Source organism: Pelodiscus sinensis, chromosome 1, assembly GCF_049634645.1.
Source record: "Pelodiscus sinensis isolate JC-2024 chromosome 1, ASM4963464v1, whole genome shotgun sequence".
Lineage (NCBI taxonomy): Eukaryota > Metazoa > Chordata > Testudines > Trionychidae > Pelodiscus > Pelodiscus sinensis.
Window position 1 is genome coordinate 333,713,976 of NC_134711.1, and position 9,158 is coordinate 333,723,133.

The following is a 9,158-nucleotide window of genomic DNA, read 5'->3' on the forward strand; positions in this document are numbered from 1 at the left end:
TGTAAAGTTTTCTCCTGGGGATCTGGCTCTCAGTGTATCCATGGAGCTAAAATGCAAAGTAATGTGCCACAGTGTACTCTGCCGGCCACCCTTTCTGAAAGCAGTGAGGGCCATTGATAAAGGTGCACCAGCCAGAATATTGTGTCTAAAATCAGGAATAAATTTGTATAATTCTGTTATAGGTTTTAATATTAGTGTTATGAAATAAGTAATTGAGTATGATGATTGGGTTTTCTTGAAACTGTAATTTGTTGTTTGTGATTAAATATTCATATAGTGTGTATGTAACAAAGAAATCAGTTCTGTTTTGTAGGTGTGAGAATGAGGAATGTGTGTTAAGAGATAAGTGGGAAAGCCAGTTCATAGAATCCTAGGCTTGGAAGATCCCTCAGTCATTGAATCCAACCCCTGCTCAAAGCAACACTAACCCCAACTAAATCATCACACTCAGGGCTTTGTCAAGAGGTTCCAAAGAGGATGGAGAGAGGCTGTTCTCAGTAGTGACAGATGGCAGAACAAGGAGCAATGGTCTCAAGTTGTGGTGGGAGAGGTCCAGATTGGATATTAGGAAAAACTATTTTACTAGGAGGGTAGTGAAGCATTGGAATGGGTTACCTAGGGAAGTAGTGGAGTCTCCATCCCTAGAGGTGTTTAAGTCTCGGCTTGACAAAGCCCTGGCCGGGTTGATTTAGATGGGATTGGTCCTGCCTAGAGCGGAGGGCTGGACTTGACGACCTTCTGAGGTCTCTTCCAGTTCTGATTCTATGATAAGGGGATGGTTGGATGAAATAACATGATCTTGGTAACTAATTGACCATTCATTTCCAGTTGGAAATAGGTCAATGGAGGGATGATAGGAGTTGCTATAGGGAACTTTCTGGGTGTCTGGCTGGTGAGTCTTGCCCACATGCTCAGGGTTTAGCTGATCGCCATATTTGGGGTCAGGAAGGAATTTTCCTCCAGGGTAGATTGGCAGAGGCCCTGGAGGTTTTTCGCCTTCCTCTGTAGCATTGGGCACAGATCACAGCTGAAGGACTCTCTGCATGTTGGGGCCTTCAAAGTATTGGAAGGCTTCAATATCTGAGACATAGGTGAGAGGATTATTCTAAGAGGGGTGGGCGAGATTCTGTGGCCTGCACTGTGCAGGGGGTCAGACTAGATGATCATAATGGTCCCTTCTGACCTTAAAGTCTATGAGTCTATGAGTCTATGAATCAAGCTAGGACTTATAAATTTCTAGGGATGGAGATTCCACAGCCTTCCTAAGGAACCCATCTGAGTGCTTCCCCACCTTCCTATGGCAAGAGTTTTTCCTAATATCCAACCTAGACCTCCCCCACTGCAACTTGAGACCATTGCTCCTCGTTCTGCCATCTGCCCCCACTGAGAACAGCCTCTCTCCATCCTCTTTGGAATCATCCTTTAGGGAGTTGAAGGCTGCTTTCGAATCGCCCCTCACTCTTCTCTTCTGCAGACTAAATAAGCTCAAATCCCTCAGTTTCTCCTTATAAGTCATGTGCTCCAGCCCCCGAATCATTTTGTTGGCCTCGGCTGGACTTTCTCCAATATGTCCACATCCTTTCGGTAATGGGGTGGGAGGGCTAGGATTGGATGTGTTGGGATTTTGTGGTTCCCAGAGAGTCAGGTGCTGGGCAGAATCAAGGGTCTTCGATACTTCAATTCAATTCAACAAGACGTTATTCAATGTGGACAAAGGGAGAGTCCCTGGTACTAAAATCAGCCAGAGCCCCTTGAGCAAGTGGAGTATTGTGTCCAGTTCTGGGCCCCCCACTACAAAAAGGATGTGGATGCATTGGAGAGGGTCCAGCGGAGGGCAACCAAAATGATTAGGGGGCTGGAGCATATGACTTATGAGGAGAGGCTGAGGGACTTGGGTCTGTTTAGTCTGCAGAAGCGAAGAGTGAGGGGGGATTTGGTAGAAGCCTTCAACTTCCTGAAGGGAGGTTCCAAAGAGGATGGAGAGAGGCTGTTCTCAGTGGTGACAGATGGCAGAACAAGGAGCAATGGTCTCAAGTTGTGGTGGGAGAGGTCCAGGTTGGATATTAGGAAAAACTATTTCACTAGGAGGGTGGTGAAGCACTGGAATGGGTTACCTAGGGAAGTAGTGGAGTCTCCATCCCTAGAGGTGTTTAAGTCTCGGCTTGACAAAGCCCTGGCCGGGTTGATTTAGTTGGAATTGGTCCTGCCTAGAGCAGGGGACTGGACTTGATGACCTTCTGAGGTCTCTTCCAGTTCTATGATTCTATAATTCAAGGAGCCCCTCCCCTTGCTGTTTTATAGCACATGGCAGTTACATAACAGGTTACATAACACAAACTTCCAAACCAATCAGATTCAACCTTTCCATATATGGCTTTGTTTGTCACATGCTTGTACTTCTCCACTCCACATGTTGAGTTCACCTCCCTCCTCTTGGTCTTTTCTAGACTGTTCCTAGGGTGGTGAGCCACAGCATGCTTCTTTATGCATACCTAATTTCCAAACCACATTTTGTTTAAAATGAACACATGCATACCCTTCAGCTGCAGTACTCCAGATGTGGCCTCGCCAGTGCTGAATAAAGACGAGTATTCCTTGCATCAGAGTCCTTTCAGACAAGGCACAGAGCTGAGATCACTGGTCGCCCCCCACCCCTGTGATGAGTCGTACAGACACTGAACCACTTCAGATCCGAGGAAAATGTAGTTTAGGGCCCAGCTTCCTGGGATACCACTCTCCAAATGAGACCAGAACCCCAATGAATGATTTGGGTGAGCCCCCTTTAGCAATGAAAGGAGGAGGTGCTACTGGTTGCTCTTTCAGGTAATAATTATTTACACTGGGCTTGATAGTAAACAAAAGTGATTTTATTAAGTACAAGCAGTAGGATTTAAATGGTTATAAGTGAGAACAGACAAAGCAAATTAGACTGTGAAATTAAAATAACAGAAAATGCATAGTTAACTCTAACACTGAAACCTCAGTAGGAATGTATTACAAACGATTCATGTTCCAAATAAGCCTCTAAGCCAGGGAAGTCTCCTGTTCCCTGTGGTCTTTAGTTATTCCCTTGGATGTGCCACCCCAGCCAAAGCCAAAGAAAACTGCTACCTTCCCATGGTTTTATAGATTCCACGTTCGGCGGGAATTCTCTTTCTACATTCCACTCTTCCATGGACTATGACATGCTCCGTCCCTACCTGTTGGGGTGGCCATGTGATTTTCTAAGACCAACCACTGCTTGGATTCAAAGGACAAAAGAGGCTGTTTCCCTCAATAGCTGGGTGATCACTATAAACACCCTGGATGGCTTGGACTTGCAGGTTTAAAACCATGAACCATTCCATACTCCATAGATAGAATCATAGAATACTAGGACTGGAAGGGACCTCGAGAGGTCATCGAGTCCAGTCCCCTGCCCGCATGGCAGGACCAAATACTGTCTAGACCATCCCTGATAGACATTTATCTAACCTACTCTTAAATATCTTCAGAGATGGAGAGTCCACAACCTCCCTGGGCAATTTATTCCAGTGTTTAACTACCCTGACAGTTAGGAACTTTTTCCTAATGTCCAAACTAAACCTCCCTTGCTGCAGTTTAAGCCCATTGCTTCTTGTTCTATCCTCAGAGGCCAAGATGAACAAGTTTTCTCCCTCCTCCACTTGAAGATCACGTTGGCGGCATGAAGGTCAAAATGACCCCACATGTTACAGTGAAGTTGAAGAGAAGAGCAAGAACGGGACTTGAGAACGGGACTTGAGGAGGATAAGGCAAGGCAGGGGGAGATCCTTGGCAGATTAGATGGCTCAAAGGGTGGAGTTTTGAGGGTGCAGTTATCAGCAGAGAGAAAAGTGGCAACTCAGTTTGTTGTAATTAGACTAACTCCACATCATATCATGCTAATATGGCACAGACATGCCCGGAAAGGATTTAAATCTCTCTGACTCTCAGTAGTGTATTCAGAAAAGATGGCCTAGAACCATAAAATCGTAGACGATTAAGGTTGAAAAAGACCTCAGGAGGTCAAGTCCAATGCTCTGCTCAAAGCAGGACCAACCCCAACTGAATCATCCCAGCCAGGGCTTGGAACTCCTCTTAAAAACCTTTAGGCATGGAGATTCCACCACTTCTTTAGGTAGCCCGGTCCAGTGCTTCAGCACCCTCCAAGAGAAATCCTAGAATCACTAGAACTGAAAGGAACATCAAGAGGTCATCAAACCAGTCCCCTGTCCTCACAGCAGGACCAAGCACTGTCTAGACCATCCCTGACAGGTGTCTGTCTAACCTGCTCTTAAATATCTCCAGAGATGGAGATTCCACAACCTCCCTGGGCAATTTATTCTAGTGTTTAACCACCCTGACAGTTAGGAACTTTTTCCTAATGTCCAACCTAAACGTCCCTTGCTGCAGTTTAAGCCCATTGCTTCTTGTCCTAACCTCAAGAGGGAAATTATTTTTCCTAATAGCCGCCACTGAGAACAGGCTAGCTCTCTCCACTTTGGAACCTCACCTAAGGTTGTTGAAGCAGATATCAAAACCCTGCCCCACCCCACCCCGCATTCTTCTCTTCTGGAAACTAAACAAGTGCAAATCCCTCAGTCTTTTCTTGTACGGCATGTGCTCCAGCCTCTTAATCATGTTTGTTACCCTTTTCCGGACTCTTTCCAGTATTTCTGCATCCTTTCTGTAGTGGAGGGTCCAGAACTGGATGCAATATTCCAGATGTGGCCTCACCAGTGCTGAATAAAAGGGAATAATCACTTCTCTAGATCTGCTGGCAATGCTCCTCCTAATGCACCCAATATGCTGTTAGCCTTCTTGGATACAAGAGCACCCTGTTGACCCATATTCAGCTTCTCATCCACTGTAAACCTCAGGTCCTTCTTCTGCAGCACTTCTGCTTAACCAGTCAGTCCCTAGCCTGTAACAGTGCTGGGGATTCTGTCAGGCCAAGTGCAGGACTCTGCAGTTCTCCTTGGCCTATTCCTCTAATATGTCTAGGTCACTCTGGACCCTCCAGCATATTTACCTCCAGCATATTTACCTCTTTCCCTTGTTTTGTGTCATTCACAAATTTGTTGAGGCTGCAATCCGTCCTTTCATCTTGATCATTAATGAAATTGTTGAACAAAACCAGCCCAAGGACTGACACCTGGGCTGTGTCTACACTGGGTCACTTATTCCGGAAAAGCAGCCGCTTTTCTGGAATAAGCTGCGAGCTGTCTACACTGGCCTCTTGAATTTCTGGAAAAGCAGTGACGATTTACTGTAAGAAATCAGCTGCTTTTCTGGAAAAACTATGTTGCTCCCGCTCGGGCAAAAGTCCTTTTTCCGGAAAACTGTTCCAGAAAAGGGCCAGTGTAGACAGCACAGTAGTCTTTTCCGCAAAAAAGCCCCGATCGCGAAAATGACGATCGGGGCTATTTTGCGGAAAAACGCGTCTACACTGGCCACGGATGCTTTTCCGGAAAAAGGGCTTTTCCAGAAAAGCATCCTGCCAATGTAGACGTGCTTTTTCCGGAAATACTTATAACGGAAAACTGTTCCGTTTTAAGCATTTCCGGAAAAAGGTGCCAGTGTAGACACAGCCCTGGGGAATACTGGCTGCCAACTAAATATCGAGCTGTTGATCACTACACATTGAGTCTGACAAACTAGCCACCTTTCAGTCCATGTATCCAATCCATACCTCCTTAACTTGCTGGCAAGAATTATGCAAGATGCGCTATCAAAAGTGTTGCTAAAGCCAAGCTACACCACATCGACTGCCTTCCCCATATCCACAGAGCCAGTTGCCTCACCATAGAAGGCAATTCTGTTGGACTGACTCAATTGATCACAACTGCTCTGCAAATAGCTCAGTTAGAGAACCAGAGCAAAAGGAGAACAATTTAGGTCCCTTTATGAGAAATGAATTGAAGTAGCCTGTCCCGGATCTGTTTGGTCCTCAGCCCATAGATGATGGGGTTTACCATGGGGGGCAAGAGAATGTACACATTGGCAATCAGAATATGGAAATGCCGGGGCACATTGTGGCCAAATCGTTGGGTGAGAAAGGAGAAGAGAGCTGGGATATAAGAAGCTAAAATGACACAAAAATGAGAGCCACAGGTCCCAAAAGTTTTGATCCGGGCGTCCTTTGTGGGGAGGCTGAAGATGGCTCTGAGAATCTGGATATAAGATGCAGTGATAAAAAATACATCCACTCCAATCACCAAGAATGTTACAGAAAGGCCGTAGTAACTAGCGATGCGAATGTCAGCACAGGCCAGCTTCACCAAGGCTATGTGCTCACAGTATGAGTGGGGAATAATGTTTGTTTTGCAATATGGCCACCAGCTTGCCAGGAAGAGTTCGGGGAGGACGAGTATGCTGCCGCGCAGCACTACGGCCAGACCAATCTTGGCTACAACAGGGTTTGTGAGGATGGTGGAATGTCTCAGGGGATCACAGATGGCCACATAGCGATCTAAAGCCATGGCCATGAGGAATCCTGACCCTATCGCTGAGAAGCAGTGGATGATGTACATCTGGGTGAGGCAGGCACTGAAATCGATCTCCCTGGAATTGAACCAGAAGATTGCCAGCATTTTGGGAATGATGGATGTGGTCAAGACCAGGTCGGTGATGGCCAGCATGCAGAGGAAATAGTACATGGGCTCATGGAGGCTCGGCTCTGTCTTCACAATGAACAGTATGGTGAAGTTCCCCAATATGGCTATGATGTACGTGATGCAGTATAGGATGGAGATCCAGGCATAGGCTGTCTCCAGGCCAGGGATGCCCAGCAGGATGAAGGTGGAGGGGTTGGTGAAGTTGGTTGTGTTGGAATCAGGCATGGAATAGGCGAGAAGGTATCCAACTCTGAGGCAGAAGGTTGTTTCCTACATTCACCATATATTCCTCTGATGTCCTGTATGTGCCCAGGGTCAAAGGCGATGGTCACAGTACAAATACCTGCATGGAGAGACAATGTAAATATGAGATATACATGCACTTTTGGAAGCTATTCTCATGGATGAAGCAAATGTGTCACCCTTCACAAACTGAAACAGAACATTTTCGTTAGTTGGAGAAATGAGCTATGAAGAACTGACCCTTCTTATGTCAATTCCATATTTAATGGGGCACTGTACGTCAATCATTCCTAGTGGTCATTCCTCATTGATCTGTAATGCAATGAAACCCAAGATAAAGTATAAGACCTTTGCATACCAGCTTCACTTATGCACCCACCTTATCACATTGTAGTTCCCTAGTTTATTGATAAGAAGAATATGCAAGACTCAATCGCATGGTTTACTAAAGACTAGGTATACCACATCTACCACTGCTCTCTTATCTTCAAGGCTTGTGATGCTGTCAAAGAAAGCTATTAGTTTGGATTGACATGATGTGTCTGTGACCAATCCATTCTGACTGTTATTTAGCACCTTATTGTCTTCCAAATGTTTGCAGATTAATTCCTTGAGTAGGTGCTCCATTATCGTGTCCTGACACAGACGTAAGGACAACTGAGCCGCAGTGTCCTGATTAACCTTATTTTCCTTTTTATAGATGGACACTATATTTGCCATTTTCTAGTCTTCTGGAATCTCTCCCGACTTCCATGATTTTTTCAAGGTGATGGCTAATGGCTCCGATACTCCCTCGTTTGGTATTCTACGATTCATTTCATTAGGCCCTGCTGACTTGAAGACATGTAATAATTCTAAGTAAGTTTTAACTTGTTCTTTTCCTATTTTAACTTCTGATCCTCCTCAAAGAGGGTACATGATTCAGAAGAAGAGAGCAAAAGAAGAGAGTTGATGATATTGCAGTGGGCAAAGAGAGACTAATTCAAAGCCAATAATATCTATAAAAACAAAGCGCTTCACAATTGAGATGAATTATCAGCTAATCTGATTACAAGGAAAATTCTGAAAGAAATGGGAATGAAAATTGGGAGATCTTTCAGAAGAGTTTATTAGTTTCCGGTAGTTAATAAAAAATGATTCCACAGTCAACAATGTAGACAGCTTTGGCAAAAGAAAACAAACAAAAAACAACTACAAAAACACACACAAAAAAACCAAATCGAAAAAAGCAAATAAAAATAAAATTGAGAGGCAAAGTGTGAATAGCAATTAGGAGGGAAAACAACCATATATTAGATATATGGACAATGAAAAATAGAAAACTTGCAATACAAATCAGGCATCATGAAAATTGAGAAATTACAGTAAATTAATCATGGAGAAATGCATTCATGGCAGGGTTAAGAATCAGAAAAAAGGAAGTTGGTAAGTATATGAAGAACTAAACAATTCCTAGAAAAAAATTAGGACAGTTCTTAGAGGGAGAAAGGAAACAGTTTAAAGTTGCAGAAAAGGTTGATGTGTTGAAGAAATAGTTGTGTTCTGCATTTGGAAAGAGGCAGTGTGAGGTTCTCTTATCACCTGAGGTGATGGGATGCTTCCTAGAAGATTAGTTGTCAAGGAGGATGTACAGCAACATCTACGGGAGAACCCGAGAGTCAAACACCATAGTTACAAGCAGACCAATGAACCGCACATCACATTCAGAACCAGAAGTACACAATCAGGCAACAGCCAAGGGAAATAAAAGGGAGGGGGCGTTCTTATTAAAAATTACATTATTAAAAGCAAAGGCATTAGTTCAAAATGAAGTCTAGGAGAATAATTAATGGCAGTCAACTATACAGTCCATGGAAAAAAGTTATTTTGAAACAAACCCAAATACATCCTTCAGAGGACACATTTGTTTGATCAATGGCATTACATACATGTGATAAACTTCTATTTCTCAGAGACATTTGCTTGAGTGAGGGAAATATTCAGATACAAAATGAACACTAGAATTTCTGTAGAGCAACACGTGGAATCAGTCCTAGCTCTGAGGCAGTTCTACAGTTTCATGAGTTCAGACAAAATCAGTTCAGATAAAATTTGGGGAGAAAACCAAGACTGACAGAGTTGTTACACTGAGTAGGCCGTGTCTGGCATACCAATGGCTCTGAAGAACCCTGGCAAACAAAAGGTTTTAATTCAGTCACATGCAAATGTATTCTCTCAGAAAAGGAATGCAGCCTGGCCCAAGGACTAGGGAGCTATATCACGGAACACAGTGGCACTAAAAGACTCTCTGTGGAAACC

At 44.1% G+C, this 9,158-nt stretch overlaps 1 pseudogene; it reads right to left on the reverse strand.

The window, feature by feature from the left end:
• Positions 1–5,894: 5,894 nt before the first annotated feature.
• Positions 5,895–6,893, reverse strand: LOC142827691 (olfactory receptor 52R1-like; annotated as a pseudogene).
• Between the last annotated feature and the right edge of the window lie 2,265 nt (positions 6,894–9,158).